Source organism: Erpetoichthys calabaricus, chromosome 3, assembly GCF_900747795.2.
Source record: "Erpetoichthys calabaricus chromosome 3, fErpCal1.3, whole genome shotgun sequence".
NCBI lineage: Eukaryota > Metazoa > Chordata > Cladistia > Polypteriformes > Polypteridae > Erpetoichthys > Erpetoichthys calabaricus.
In genome coordinates this window covers 252297930-252315084 of record NC_041396.2, presented here as the reverse complement: position 1 = coordinate 252315084, position 17155 = coordinate 252297930, and the positions used below count along the sequence as shown (strand labels likewise).

At 39.2% G+C, this 17155-nt stretch overlaps 1 long non-coding RNA gene across 1 annotated transcript in view; it reads right to left on the bottom strand.

Annotated features, from left to right (window-relative positions):
• Positions 1–17155, bottom strand: part of LOC127527313 (uncharacterized) — a 69107-nt gene that overhangs the window by 45732 nt on the left and 6220 nt on the right. The window lies entirely within an intron of this gene.

Below are 17155 nucleotides of genomic sequence, written 5' to 3'. Positions count from 1 at the left end.
TGTATGACAAATGTTGCAAGTCGCTTTGGATAAAAGTGTCGGCCAAATAAATAAATGTATATGTAAGTGTAAATTCCAAATGGAATACTGTATATCTATACAAAAATGATCAAAGTAAGTTCCTTTGCAGATTACACTATAAAAAACAAAAGTATACTTTCCACTGTATATTTTTGGAAAGTATTCTGAGTTATATTTCAAGTACATTTAGAGAACATCTATTTACAATATACTGACTTATTATTTAACATATTTTAAATACAGCATTAAATTTCAATATTATCAGGTAAAATATAATAACAAGTATGCAGACAAACTTTAAAAGTAGATAGAATTCCATCCATCCATTAACCAACCTGCTGAATCCTAACACAGGGTCATGGGATCTGCTGGAGCCAATCCCAGCCAGCACAGGGCACAAGGCAAGAAACAAACCCCTGACAGAGCGCCAGCCCACCTCATGGCACATACACACCCACCCACACACCAAGCACACACTAGGGACAATTTAGTATCGCCAATGCACCTAACCTGCATGTCTTTGGACTGTGGGAGGAAATCCACGCAGACACGGGGAGAACATGCAGACTCCACACAGGGAGAACCCGGGAAGCGAACCCGGGTCTCCTAACTGCGAGGCAGCAGCGCTATCCACTGCGCCACCGTGTTGCCCCATAGATAGAATTAGAAATCATTATTTATTCTACCCAGACTCTGTATAATTTCTTGAATTTACCATAATAATAACCATCTTTTTTGTTTTATTGCACTTGAAAATATTTGGAGACTAAATGGGTACTTATTGTATTAAATGTGATAATCTAAACATAGATTTTTGAAGTATTTAAAGGCTGTCATATTGATTGGTGGTTCTAAATCAGCTCAATGTGAGTCTGGGATATAATGAACATATTGTGATGGGAGCCTTTGTTGGCTTTGACTGCACTATGAAATAATTACAAGAAAGACGAAGAAAAGAACACAAAAGAAGTGCATTTGTTGTTCACAAAAGATAAGTAAGGGTTGAGGGTGTGGCCGACTGGGAGAGGCATCCTGTTTTGTTACTGCTGTATATATGTTACGAGTAGAGCACGAATATTGGATAAACCTAGCATTACCTGGATAAAGCTTGTGTAATCTAAAAGACCTGGGTAAAGCTGGAATAAACTTTCTAACTTTAGAAAAGCAGGCAATCTTTATTTGTTGTTTATCCAACCACAACTAGTTAAAGATGAATTTCCAAAAAATATGATACTTTTAATATGCTTTATTACTATTATTCATATTTGAAAGAGTAAAGAGATTTTAACAACATAAAATGCTAAAAAGCAAAGCTATTGGTCAATCTATGTTAGAACACTCACATCAAATCAGATTTAATCAAGCTGCTTGTTTGAACAGGATATGGTTGAATGGCACAAGGAATTGCAAAGAATTCCTAATGCTTTACATTTACATTTTAAGGGCACACACATCTTTTTACAATAACACCTTTATTAGCTTTGACTGCAGGAAAATGACTGGGTATTTTCTAGATGACTTAATGATATTACAAAAGGAAAAAAACAGCTTTACCCAGGTGTTTTGGATAATGTGAGCTATACCTGGGTAATGATAGGCTTATCCAATTTTTGGGCTCTACCCATAACATATATAATATACACATGAGACAACCCCATTGCAGTATATACACATATAACAGGCAAGCAGACATTGGGTCCTAGTAGCCAGGTTGCTGTATTTTAAAAAGAAGGATGTTCAATCTGTAACATTGATTGTGTGACTTTACACTGCAAGAGCCACACGGGATGGACGGGCATCTCAACCAGGAGATGCGAAGGTTCCTTACTTGGATAGGATGACCCAAGTGGATTGACAAACATCCCAGCTGAGACAGAGAAGGTGCCTTACCTGAACAGGACTCCCCAGGTAGATGGATGGACATCCCAGCCCAAAGTGAAGGACATAGAAAGACTTTCTGTGGGGGGTGTTTATTCCCCAGGATGCTAGATGGAAGCGGCCCTGCATATCGGTACCCGGTCAGAAACCAGCAGAAAATGCTGGGAATTGTAGTCTGAAATAGCAGCCCTGATAGGGACAATGAATGTCGCAAGAGGGTGCTGCAGGGAGATGCACTTCCTGTTATTCAGGACTTCCATATGACCCAGAATTGCTTCCAATGGGCAAAAGCCCTGACAACTAAAAATATTCCCGGGTCTTCAATAAAAGGGATCACACTGCCTTGACCAGTTGAGTCAGAGCTGGGAGGAAGGAAGGCAAGGCAACACTCGACTGGAGGAGAGCAGTGCAGTAGAGAGAGGAGAGGAGGAGAAAGAGGAGAAGAGGTAACTGGTTTCTGGCTTTGTACAAGATACTTTGTGCAATAAACACCCTTTATTTGAACTCAAGACTGTTTTGTGTGTTCATATTTGGGGTTTAGGGCTCACTGGCGCCCCTTAACCTTCACAACACATAATGTTTCTTGATCATTTCACCCCAGAGTCTTAGGTTCAAAACTGTCACCCTGTCATTGTCTGAGCAGAAACTGAAACTTTACATTTTCATCTCATGCCTGCCTGATTTTGTCTCAAGTTACTTCTACTTTCCTCAAGTTTCTCCAAATATGTGTGTAACTACATTGCTCAGAGATTCTAAATTGGTCCTCATATCTATCTATCTATCTATCTATCTATCTATCTATCTATCTATCTATCTATCTATCTATCTATCTATCTATCTATCTATCTATCTATCTATCTATCTATCTATATACACTGTATATACTATACATATATACTGCTCAAAAAAATTAAAGGAACATCAAATCTCAATGGGAAAAAAAATCCTGCTGGATCTCTCTACTGCTATGGACTGGGTAATGTGTAAGGAACGAAAGGATGCCTCATCATTTGATAGAAACGAAAATTATCAACCTACAGAGGGCTGAATTCAAAGACACCCCGAAACTCAAAGTGAAAAAATGATGCGACAGGCTAGTCCATTTTCATTGCAGCAACTCAAAATCGTACTCAATGGCCCCCACATGCTTGTATACATGCCTCACAATGTCGGGAGGGGAATGCTCCTAATGAGACGACGGATGGTGTCCTGGGGGATCTCCTCCCAGATCTGGACAGTTTGAGGTTCAACCTGGCGGCTTCGGATGGACCAAAACATAATGTCCCAGAGGTGTTCTATTGGACTTAGGTCAGTCGAGCGTGGGGGCCAGTCAGTGGTATCAATTCCTTCATCCTCCAGGATCTGCCTGCATACTCTTGCCTAATGAGGCCAGGCATTGTCGTGCACCAGGAGGAACCCAGGACCCACTGCACCAGTATAGGGTCTGGCAATGGGTCCAAGAATTTCATCTTGATACCTAATAGCAATCAAGGTGCTGTTGTCTAGCCTGTTGAGGTCTGTGTGTCCCTCCATGGATATGCCTCCCCAGACCATCACTGACCAACCAACAAAACTGGTCATGCTGAGTGATGTTACAGGCAGCATAACGTTCTCCATGGCTTCTCCAGACCCTTTCACGTCTGTCACATGTGCTCAGGGTGAACCTGCTCTCACCTGTGAAAAGCACAGGGAACCAGTGGTGGACCTGCCAATTCTGGTATTCCATGGCAAATGCCAATCGAGCTCCACGGTGCTGGGCAGTGAACACAGGGTCCACTAGAGGACGTCGGGCCCTCAGGCCACCCTCATGTAGTCTGTTTCTGATTGTTTGGTCAGAGACATTCACACCAGTGGCCTGCTGAAGGTCATTTTGTAGGGCTCTGCCTGTGCTCATCCTGTACCTCCTTGCCCAAAGAAGCAGATACCAGTCCTGCTGATGGGTTAAGGACCTTCTACAGCCTTGTCCAGATCTCCTAGTGTATCTGCCTATCTCCTGGAATATCCTCCATGCCCTTGAGACTGTGCTGGGAGATAAAGCAAACATTCTGGCAATGGCACGTATTGATGTGCCATCCTGGAGAAGTTGGACTACCTGTGTAACCTCTGTTTGGGCCCAGGTATTGCTTCATGCTACCAGTAGTGACACTGACCGTAGCCAAATGCAAAACTAGTGAAAAAACAGTCAGAAAAGATGAGGAGGGAAAAATGTCAGTGGCCTACCACCTGTTAAACCATTTCTGTTTTCGGGGTCGTCTCATTGCTGCCCCTCTAGTACACCTGTTATTAATTTCATTACCACCAAAGCAGCTGAAACTGATTAACAACTCCCTCTGCTACTTAACTGACCAGATCAATATCCCAGAAGTTTCATTGACTTGATGCTATACTCTGATTAAAAAGTGCCCCTTTAATTTTTTTCAGCAGTATATATATATATATATATATATATATATATATATATATATATATATATATATATACTGTATATATACACATATATACATAGTATGCCATTAAAACTTTAACTAGTAATATTATGAATAAAATATATACATTACTGTGCCAGTACCTTAGACTATTTAATTTTAAGGGTAGTTATCTGTGCAGTGTTTACTTCCTCAGGAGTACAATATTTAACATTAGAATAAGTACAAATATAAATAGAAAAAAGTATCAGAATTTCTTGTGTTTTTCAAAAACCAACTGATATTTAGTGAGATGACTGGAATAACACAGATTTGGTTTCCAGACCTCTCCTTGAGGCATGACAGCCATTCCATGTGTTTGTTAACTTTCACCAAAAGCACATCTGATTCAGCTTATGAGGTAGTGATTAGCTGGACCAGCCATGCTAGTGGTGCAAGTTAACAAATAATAAGTGTATTGAATGGTAGCCACAGATACTGGGGTGCATGGAGAAGAGTTCTGGAAATGACATAAAATTTTTCTTTTGTATAGGCCAGAATATAGTCAGCAAGCAGTAGAACACCAAACTGGACTTTTCTTGAAGTGTAGCGTTCAACCTGTCATAAAGGAGCATAAAGAACTGTGCAAACTGAAAACAGAAAATGCAGTAGGAGACCTAAAAGCTGTCTGTATCTGGAGAACATGATTTAAAAGTCACTTCCAAATCCAGTGAAGAACTTACTGTTAACCTGGCAGAGTTATCTGGCAACAAAAATACACATTTCAGCTGTGTAAAGTAGTCTTAAAACAAATGGTCTTTCAGGTTGTGTTACATCTAAGAAATCATTTTGCAGAAAGACAACAAACCGAAGTGATTGCAAGATGCAGAACACCATAAAGTATGAGATGACAAGCAGTGGCAGAAAGTATTATGGAAGACTTGATCCAAATTTAAAACTGTTTTGTTTCACAAAGATGCCAGCATACCAATAGAAAAGGTAACAAGAAGTACTGCTACCTGTCTTTAGTGAGGCACAGTTGCACTTCAGTGGGGTGCATTTTAGTCAGCTTTGTAGGGGAGTCTGATCAAAGTCTATAGAATATTAACTGTTGACAAGTATTAACAGATTTTATTTTGTTTTGCTACACTTTTTGTAAAATAATGCAGTATTTAAAAAATGTTACCTTTCAGTATGCTAACAACCCCAACTTTGCTCTGCAGTACTTGCAGCAGACACCTGTAAACAGAATACTAACACTATTATATTGGTCACTCTTAACTTAATAGAAACAATTAAAAAAACACCAAAAAGTAGCCAAAGTTAAAAAAGTGTGATAAATCTTGAAGAAGCTCTGGAACAATTTATTACAGGACTACTTGAAAAAACTTGCACGGCACTGTACCAAGGAATGGTTTAAAAATACTGATTTCTTTTAAAACCACAAGACTTTTTTCTTACTCCCTATGTTAATGGTAATATTATATAGTGCTTTCACTGGCAAATACTGCTCAGATAACTAGCTTAAAAAATAATTTTCTTGGGTATCCTAAGATATACTTAAAGTATATATAAAATATATTAATAACATTTTTGTAATGGTTAATAATTTATATCTTCACACTTGTGTAGATCTCAATTAAAGTATGGTAAACCTCAATATAAATAACACTAAGTAAACCTCAATTCAAAATTATGGGAAACACAAATGGCAAACGTCTATGAATATATCACCATTTTTAATGGATACATATGCTAAGTAAAAAATATGTGATAAAAAAATGTGTGTTTGTCTAGAGCTGTTCCAAAGCAATAAAAACATTTACTGCATATTAAAAGTAGAGTTCCATTTAATTGTGATCATTCTAGAAAAATGTCACACTCACCTCATTCAAAAGACTTGGAATGGCTGGTAAATGTCTTCAAATAATCATCGCCACTTGTATTATCATGAGAAAGTCAGCATTCTCCTGCAAGGAAATGATTAAGTGATATTTATTACAGTACACCATTTGCACTTACCAGCCCAGCCCAGCCCTGATCTGTCTCAAATATGGTTTAACTTTTTTCAACACTGTGAAAAAAAAAAATTGGAAATACATTAAAGAAAAAAATGTGTCCTCAACTTGGACCTCTTTCAATCAGGAACCAGGCAGGATGAGACCTATTCAATGCATCTTTAATTTCTGTTCATGAAGAGGTTGTCAGTAAATGGTCACAGAGCAAAGACAGAGAGTCACATTATAGACAACTGAGTTTGCATAGCAAAGCTGAATTAATGCTTAATTAGTGTAACATCTGACTCTTACTCTTATTGATTCGTGAGATTCATGAACACCAAAATACATATCCAAAATTAAAGTCTCATTTCACTACATTCTTGTCTTTTACAATACTTTCCAATACTAACTGAGTTCAACTCTTACTCTTTTATGGAGTTTCTGTGTATGTAACAACTGCCAAGTCTTGCTGGGTACACAACAATCAGCCACGTCTTCGAAGCATCAGAACTTTCTTGCTCCTTTTTGTTCACTTGATCTTTATCTGGTTTCCTAATATGCTTGAACAAGCTTAGACTATATTTATTAACCCTTTATGCTACTTCTAAAACAGATGCTATATTTTTAATGTGGAAAGCATACCAAAACACTTCATGTGTAATAAACTATATTACCCCTGTATGACTTTGTGACCCCTTAATCTAATTTTTCTTACAGAATCCTCATCCAACTTATTCACTCATGAGGCTTTATGTTTTCACACACGCACGCACACACATGCACACACACGCACACGCACACGCATACACACACAGAATTGAAAATGTGACCCACACAAAAAAGCATTCTGGGAATTTAAATATCTGACATGCTGCTGGAATCGTAAGAAATAGCCCATAAAGATTTCAACATCCTAGTTTCTAAACCTCCGAACAATCACTGGAGCTAGATCTTACCTGCAGCAGACACAATGCCGCAGCCACCTCTGGACTGGACACCAGTTCCATGTAGGGACTCCTCACACTCATAGATAATGGATCAGTTTGGAGTTCACAATAAGCACCTTACATTGACACCTTTTGAAATGTGGCAGGATATCAATGCACATAAATGCAGGGAGAACAATCAATCTCCACACCAGTACAGTTTAGGTTACGAATCAAATTTTGCCTTTGATAATTAAAATAAAAACATCCATCCATCCATCCATTATCCAACCCGCTATATCCTAACACAGGGTCACGGGGGCTGATGGAGCCAATCCCAGCCAACACAGGGCGCAAGGCAGGAACAAATCCCGAGCAGGGTGCCAGCCCACGGCAGGGAAATAAAACCATATATAAATCAAATACATATAAAATAGGCAGGAGACATGGTAACTAGGAAGGGGTTAGCACTAGAGCTGCACATCCAATGATTTGGGTGAAGGTTCAGGCCCATTGACTTTGGAATTTGCACATTCTCCCAGTACTTATGTCGGTCAATAGTCAACTCTAAATTGGTTCACTGCTATCAGGCAATTCAAAGCTTCCACTCAATGTACTCTGTAAGTTTATTTTATTTACTTACTTATTGATTGATTGGCTGTATTATCTGTCCCATGAGCCTGTATCCTTTATTTTTTATGTTTCTGCTGCGGTATGCATATGAATTTCTCCTTGGGATTAATAAAATTTTTCTAATCTGAAGAAACAGTTTACTTTCAATGAAATGGTGTCACATACAAGACTGGCTATTTAAAAATCTATTGTGAACTTTTTGCAACTGTTTCAATACTACAAAGTACAATTAAGTGTTACTCGGTATTTAGCAGACATCTTTGCCCAAAATGACATCCAAAACAATCAATATATAGACAATGCGTGATTGAAGTAATGTCCATCCCTGCCCGTTGTGCCCTATCTCAACAGCCACCCCCCATTGCACCAGCTTGATCTGCCACCTTCTTATGAGATGGCAATGAAGAGCATGATTGGATGGGCCAGCCTATCAGACACTGTCTGGTGTCACATACAAGGCTGGTAATTTAAAAATCTATTTTGAACATTTTGCAACTGTTTCAATACTTCACAGTACAATTAGGTGTTACTCTGTATTTAGCAGACAGTCAGTCAGTCATTATCCAACCTGCTATATCCTAAAACAGGGTCACGGGGGTCTGCTGGAGCCAATCCCAGCCAACATAGGGCACAAGGCAGGAAACAAACCCCGGGCAGGGTGCCAGCCCACCACAGGGCACACACACACACCAAGCACACACTAGGGACAATTTAGAATCGCCAATGCACCTAACCTGCATGTCTTTGGACTGTGGGAGGAAACTGGATCACCTGGAGGAAACTCACAGGGAGAACATGCAAACTCCATGCAGGGAGGACCTGGGAAGCGAACCTGGGTCTCCTTACTACGAGGCATCAGTGCTACCACTGCGCCACCGTGCCGCCCATTTAACAGATATCTTTGCCCAAAATGACATCCAACGCAATCAATATACAGACAATGTGTGACAGAAGTAACACGTAATTCAACATTGTTTTACTCACACATCTGCTGAACCTGCTTAATTTAGAAGAATAAGACAGAAAACAACCCTGACAGACTCTGAGTCTCGTCCTTTATGATATATAGCACCTTTCACTATACACACATTACATTTTGTTTTAAATAGAAAAGAAGACAACAATATAGTATTAAATGTCAAAAGTACATGACAACAATAAAAATATAATCAGTAGAAAAAGATACAAGAGTTCAGTAATCGCAGGAGCTTGAATGATCTTGGCAGAAAGAATAATATCAAGAACAGAAACATTATGAAAAAGACAAATTGTTTGAACCAAGAGAAGGGTAAAACCAGATAAAGTTACAGAGTTATTGGTAAGAGAACGGTCCCAGAGAGCAAGGGGGAGCTGCTTGGCTTTTAGCCTTGGGTACAATATTACAACTGATAAAGTCTCACAAACAGACTGTGATAAAGACCTTCCCAGATTAGGAGCCACACAATAGAAAGAGAAAGTTTACAGAGATTTTCAGCAAGAAGAGAGTGTTAAAAGAATATCTGATGTATTATCTTCATGGTTTATATGGGATGACAAATGCTGACATACTGTATATTCCACCAACAGGTGTTTGTAATTTCCCCTCAAGTCAACGCCCGAGTTTTCTGGATGATTCTGTTTGTAACAGGAAGTGGATATGAGTCAGCAGAGGTGTAATGTGATTACTGTCTTTGACTTTTTTGTGTGCTACTCACTTCATTTGTGAATTAAAAATTAATTATTTTCAATTCAATTTTATTGTGCTTAATATACTGTATTATTTACCTAAAAGTTAACTCGTATTTGAGAATAACTAAAAATTCTAGGAGACTGCCCTGTCATGCACTAGCTTTCTTTAAAGTTTATAGAAAACTGTACATAACATAAATATATAAACATTTCCATAAGCATTTATAAAAACTCTGTATTCTGTTTCAGTGCCAGCTTTATTGTGGTACGCTGGCACAGTGCTAGTATTCTGGTGCCACAGCCTCAGGAGACTGGGTTTAAAGGCCAGGCCTGTGTGCAGTATGCACTTTTCACCATGACTGCATTGTTTTTCTGGTCATTCCGATTTTCCACCCACATTACAAAGACATCCAAGTTAGGTTAACTGGCACCTCGCCCAGTGCTGCTTCCGGCACTGTGTCTTTTTTTTTTTTTTTTTTATCTTTGTTACAATATAAAAACTACAATTACAGTAACAGAAAACAAATGCTGAATACTGCAGATTAACTGTTAAATTAACTGTTAAAAGTATATCACATTAGAAAATTAAAAAATACTTGTAGTTTTTGAAGCTTTACAGTTATTTGAAGTTTAAATAGCTTTAGCATACAATTTAACTTCATTTTTGAATATACAGTAAGTAACAAAGGTTCCTTGTTGATAATGTTTGAAATTCTGCCAATATAATAAGAAGATTCATTAGACATTTTTTTCTTGGGCAGCACAGTGGCACAGTGATAGCCCTGCTGCCATACAGTAAGGAGAACAGGGTTCATGATTAGGGTCCTCCCTGTGTGGAGTTTGCATATTCTCCCATGTCTGACTGTGTTTGCTCCAGTGTCCTCCCACAATCAAAAGACATGTACGTTAGGAAGATTGGTGTAGTTAAATTGGCCGTAGTATTGGTGTGTGTTCACCCTGAAATGGACTGGTGCCCTGTCCAGGGATTGCTTCTGCCATATGCTTGCTGGGATAGACTCTAACTCACTCATGGCCCTGCTCAGGATGAAGTGGGTTTATAAAACAGGATGGATGGGTATTCTATTTCTTTACACGTTGTAAACTTATAAAAATCCAATAGGATCTCCTTAAAAAAATAAACAGAAATCTTCAGTCACCCTTCATAGAAAAATCTGGAGTGTAGGAACAGATCCAAAATAAATGTACAGTAAAGCAGTTTCTGTGCAGGTATTACAAAAGGAGCAATTTGAGTCAATATTCTTTTAAAATGTAATCACAGTGTTTGGGAGGATATTACATATGGCATAATTTAAAACCACTTTCTCTAACTCTATCCGTAATTAGACACAACCCCAAATCAGAAAAAGTTGGGGCAGTATGGAAAATGTGGAAAGAAAAAAAAAGCGCAGTGATTCTTAAATTTACTTTGACTTTTATTTCATTGCTGGCAGTATGAACAAAAGATATTTCATGTTTTGTCTGGTCAACTTCATTTCATTTGTTAATGTATATCGATTCCTGCATTTCAGGCCTGCAACACATTCCAAAAAAAGTTGGGACGGGGGGTCATTTTGTCCCATTCTTCATGCAAACACGTCGTGAGGCAGTAGTACAGGGTCATTGCTGACACATTTTTCATTTCAAAATTCTCAACACATTCTCTACTGGGGACAGGTTAGGATTGCAGGCAAGCCAGTCCAGTACCAGTACGCTCTTCTTCCACAGCCATGTCTTTGTAATGTGTGCAGAAGGTGGTTTTGCATTGTCTTGTTGAAAAATGCATGGATGTCACTGGGAAAGATGTCATCTTCAGGGCAGTTTATGTTGCTCTAAAAGTTAAATGTACTTTACTGCATTAATGAGGAGGCCCAGACCACTCATGGACCCCGTGATCATCAGAGGTGACTGTGTGCAGATGGTGCAGACCTATAAATACCTGGGAGTGCAGCTGGATGATAAATTAGACTGGACGGCCAATACTGATGCTCTGTGTAAGAAAGGACAGAGCCGGTTATACTTCCTTAGAAGGCTGGCGTCCTTCAACATCTGCAATAAGATGCTGCAGATGTTCTATCAGACGGTTGTGGCGAGCGCCCTCTTCTATGCGGTGGTGTGCTGGGGAGGCAGCATTAAGAAGAAAGATGCCTCACGCCTGGACAAACTGGTGAGGAAGGCAGGCTCTATTGTTGGCATGAAGCTGGACAGTTTGACATCTGTGGCAGAGCGACAGGCGCTCAGCAGGCTCCTATCAATTATGGAGAATCCACTGCATCCACTAAACAGTGTCATCTCCAGACAGAAGAGCAGCTTCAGCGACAGACTGCTGTCACTGTCCTGCTCCACTGACAGACCGAGAAGATCGTTCCTCCCCCAAACTATGCGACTCTTCAATTCCACCCTATTAAACGTTAACATTATACAAAGTTATTGTCTGTTTTTACGTGCATTGTTATCAATCTTTAATTTAATTTAATATTGTTTGTTGTATCAGTATGCTGCTGCTGGAGTATGTGAATTTCCCCTTGGGATTAATAAAGTATCTATCTATCTATCTATCTATCTATCTATCTATCTATCTATCTATCTATCTATCTATCTATCTATCTATCTATCTATCTATCTATCTATCTATCTATCTATCTATCTAATGCTGCCATTACAGAAGTATAAATTACCTTTGCCAAGGGCACTGTCACAACTCCATTCCTGGGCTTTTTGACTTGTTGCTAATAACAGTCTGGATGATCCTTTTTGTCTTTGATCTGGAGCACACAGTGTCCATTTCTTCCAAAAACATCCTGAAATACTGATTTGTCTGACCACAATACATGTTTCCACCGTGTGATGGTTCATCCCTGATGCCCCTGAGCCCAGAGAAGTTGACGCCGCTTCTGGACAACGGTTGACATAAAGCTTCTTTTTTACACAGTGAAGTTTTAAGTGTATTTGTGAATGTAACTCTGTATTGCAGTTCTTAATAAAAGTTTGCCAAAGGAATCCCTTGCCTATGTGGTTATATCAGCTATTGATGAGTGACGGTTCTTCATGCAGTGCCATCTGAGGGATCCGAGATCACGGGTGTTCAGCTGAAGCTTGCGTCTTTGCCTTTTATGCACTCAAATTCCTTCAAATTCTTTGAATTGTTTAATGATACTATGCACTGTAGAGGGAGAAATTTACAAATCCTTTTCAATCTTTTCTTGAGGAACATTGTTGTTAAACACTTCAATAATTTTCTCCAGCATTTGTTGACAAACTGGAGATCCTCTGCCCATCTTTGCTCCTTAAAGACTCAAACTTTTGTGGATACTGCTTTTGTACCAAATCATGATTACAATCACCTGTTGACATTGCCTGTTTGAAATCATCATCATTACTGACTCTAATTTGCCTCTGTCCCAACTTTTTTTGGAATGTGTTGCAGGCCTGAAATGCAGGAATGGATGAACAGTATATTAATGAAATGAAGTTGACCAGACAAAACATGAAATATCTTGGGTTCATACTGTCTGCAATGAAATAAAAGTCAAAGCAAATTTAAGAATCACTGCATTTATTTTTTTATTTGCATTTTCCATACCATCCCAACTTTTTCTGATTTGGTTTTGTATTTAAGTGGTATGGTCCTTACATTCTTCCAGCAATATCTGCAATAAAATATATCTCTCCATTATAAAAGAAAATCTTGAGACAAGGCGTGACTATTTCCAAGAGATTTTTTCAAGTCCAGCGAGACAAAGATTATTGTCAAGAGATTTTCTCAAGTCCCACCCTCCTCTCAACCATTTCCGATTAACGGCCCACGCCCATGGTCCTCTCACCTCTCATTTGTGTGAATGCTTTTGTCAGACATAGTTCCTGTGCTCCCAGCTCTTATAAATGTTTTACGTTTTACTCACTTTAAGTTCCCAATAAAAGAAGACTTATTATGTCCAATTCTTAATGAAGCATTTCATCCCGAAGGGTTATCAACAGAAGAAATCAGTACACAGGCAATCCTAGTACAGAGAAATGATGAAGTCAAATGAATTTACGTGAATATTGTCAATTGGTTACACAGCAAATTGGTTAAATGTGTATCAATAGACTATACTGAAACAGTTGGTGATGATTGTGTGGAAGATGAAAACATCAACTTACAATATCCCATAGAGTATCTACAACCGTTAACACCATCTGGTCTTCCACCGGGTGAATTACTGTTGAAAGAAGGATGTATCGTAATGTTATTGCGTAATTTATGTATGAGTGATGGGCTATGCAATAAGACAAGAATAGTTGTATTCAAAATTGGTCGAACGATTCTGACAGGTGACAAGAAAGGTAATGTACTACATCTTCCACAGAAAACATTAGACACCAAAGGACATCTTGATATGTCATTTGTATTAAAACGTTAACAGTTTCCCGTTAGAATGGCTTTTGCTACGACAATTAACAAATCACAGGGACAAAAATTCGGAAAAGTTGGTTTATTTATTAGAGAGAAAGAAACGATATCCACTCATGGGCAGTTGGGTGGTCACCATGTATGTCCAAACACGGAATCAAAATTCAAAGCGATATTGACAAAAAGTTAATTCCAAATATTGTTTTTACTGAAGTTTTACAATAAAATTGTAAGTTTAAAAAGTATTTGTGTGTTAATTTCAAATCCAAACAAATACCTCTAATGCAACATGAAACATAATTTTCTTTCAATTTATTACGTTTTACTGTTTTTTTACTATGGTTTGTTTACTTGCTGTAAAGTAAAATAGTTAGGTCTATTATGCATATGTAATAATTCCCATGAAAATAACAATCTGTTTAAATTGTACATCTGCTTCCCCATATATGAGCAGCAGAGCCGCGGGTTGGTGAGTGAAGCGAGCAGGGGCCAGACTCCCCTAGTGCATATATATATATATATATATATATATATATATATATATATATATATATACACATATACACATTTGTAGTTGGAGATCCACAAAGGGAGAGAATGAATCATGTGTCATAAAGTAGTTTTTATTCCTGAGCTTTGAACTCCTGCCAGGAGCCGTCACCAATCACACATTTAACTGGGACAATGTACAAGTAAGATTTAAGGCCAGTGCTAAAAGTGCCAGAGAGCTGGCTGAATCTTGGCTATCAAACGAAAATGCCATTAACAGACATCTGGACATGAACCCAGCATATGCAAACTTAAGAAGAAGAACATCCTCATAATAAATAAAACTTTACAACCAACACCCTCCTAACCCCACCTCATTACCCCCCCCCCGCACATACTCACCTACCCCCCCACCTAATTTTGCTATATATTGCCTTTGATTCTTGTATGTCTAATCATTATCCTCTGAAGATGGCTCCTGGTGGGCGGCATGGTGGTGCAGTGGGTAGCGCGGCTGCCTTGCAGTTAGGAGACCCAGGTTCGCATCCCGGGTCCTCCCTGTGTGGCGTTTGCATGTTCTCCCCATGTCTATGTGGGTTTCCTCTGGGTACTCCAGTTTCCTCCCACAGTCCAAAGACATGCAGGTTAGGTGCATTGGCGATTCTAAATTGTCCCTAGTGTATGCTTGGTGTGTGGGTGTGTGTGCGAGCCCTGCGGTGGGCTGGCACCCTACCCTGGTTTGTTTTCTGCCTTGCGTCCTGTGTTGGTTGGGATTGGCTCCAGCAGACCCCCGTGACCCTGTAGTAAGGATATAGCAGGTTGGATAATGGATGGATGGATGGCTCCCGGCAGGAGCTGAAAGCTCAGGAATAAAAACTACTTTATGATACGTGATTCATTCTCTCCCTTTGTAGATCTCCAACTACAAATATGCAAACCGTATCACAAACCTTCGCTTCCACATATACATATATATATATTTTTTTCAAAGCAATCTTTTTTTTCCAAGATCACTGCATTGGGTGCCTGTAGTGACATGTATTAAGTTCTTGATGCTAGCCTACAGAGTAGTCAATTGCTCAGCGCTGTTATATAAGGAGACACTTGTGAGGTCCTAAGCTCCTTCTTGACATCTCAGGTCTGCTGACAAACAGTATCTGGTAAGGCCTCCTCTGTGTGGTATCACATTTCAATCCAGACTCCTTACATGTTCAGTTTTTAGCTGGTGGAACAAGCTGACCGGCTCCATTAGAAGCTCAGACTTCCTTAATGTGTTTATTAATAAGCATTTGTATTTTCTTTTGTTTGGTGACTTTCTGTCTAACTGATATTAGCTGATAGGTTTTTATAATCTATGAATTGTAAATAGCTTACAGTATATTTTGTTCTGAGCTCTGGATGGATGGAGTTTTGATCATTACCCCCACTACCACCTTGATAGGGGGGGTTTATTATAGGAACTTTAGCTTCCTCCCACAGGAAGGATCACCCTTAATTGCCTTTTACAATAGAGTATTATCCCTCACAGCCATAGTTCTATCATACACTGTGTGTTTTTGAGAGAATCTACAGTACATTTACTGAGCAAGCTACTAGGAACATTATACTAATACTGGTAAGGCCTCCTTTTGCTCTAAAAGCAACCTCAGTTCTTCATGGCATTAATTTGATGCTGGAAACATTCCTTTGAGATAGTGGTCCATGTTGATCATGCATTCTACCACATCCAAAAAGTGTTCTAGATTGGATTCAGATCTGGTGACTGAAAAGGCCATTGAAGAACTCATTGTCATGTTACTGAAACCAGAAACTGACTTTTACTTTGTGACATTACAACATTACACCACCAGCCTGGACTGCTGACACAAGGCAGGATGGGTGCGTGGATGAATGCTATTGGTGCCAAATTCTGACCCTACTACCTGTGTGCCTTTGCAGAAACTGAGATTCATCAGGCAAGGTTACATTTTTCTAGTCTTTAGCTCCAGTTTTGGTGAGCTGTTGCCCACTGCAAAGCGAGATTTCTGTTCTTGGCTAGCAAGAGTGGACCTTGACGTGGTCTTTTGCTGTTGTAGCCCATATGTCTCAAGGTTTGCTTTGTTGTGCATTCCGAGATACTTTTCTGGTCGGCAGTTATACAGAGTGGTTATGTGAGTTACCATAGCCTTTCTGTCAGCTCAAACCAGACAGGCCTTCCTCCTCTGACCTCTCTGATCAACAATGTGTTTCCATCCACGGGACTGCTGCTCACTGGATGTTTTTTGTTTTCCCCACCATTCTGAGTAAACTCTGGAGACTGTTGTACATGAAAATGCCTGTAGATCAACAGTTACAGAAATACTCAAACAAGCTTGTCTGGCACCACCAGGGCCGGATTTATATGAAAAGAGGCCCTAGGCTATTCCACTTATGAGGCCCTTTCACCTTCCATTTTTAAGTTTGTAAATTACATGAGAGATAATAAAATTTTGCTAACAATTTGAATGTAGGCCCCTCTTGATCTTGAGGCCCTAGGCTGAAGCCTAGTTAGCCTATAGGAAAATCCGGCCCTGGGCACCACACATTAACCCACGGTTGAAATCACTGAGATCACTTTTTTCCCAGTTCTGAAATTTGATGTGAACGTTAACTGAACCTCCTGACCTGTACTTGAATGAATTTATACATTGCATTGCTTTCAAATGATTGACATATTAGATTGTTGCATGGATAAACAGGTATACATTTATTCCTAATAATTTGTTC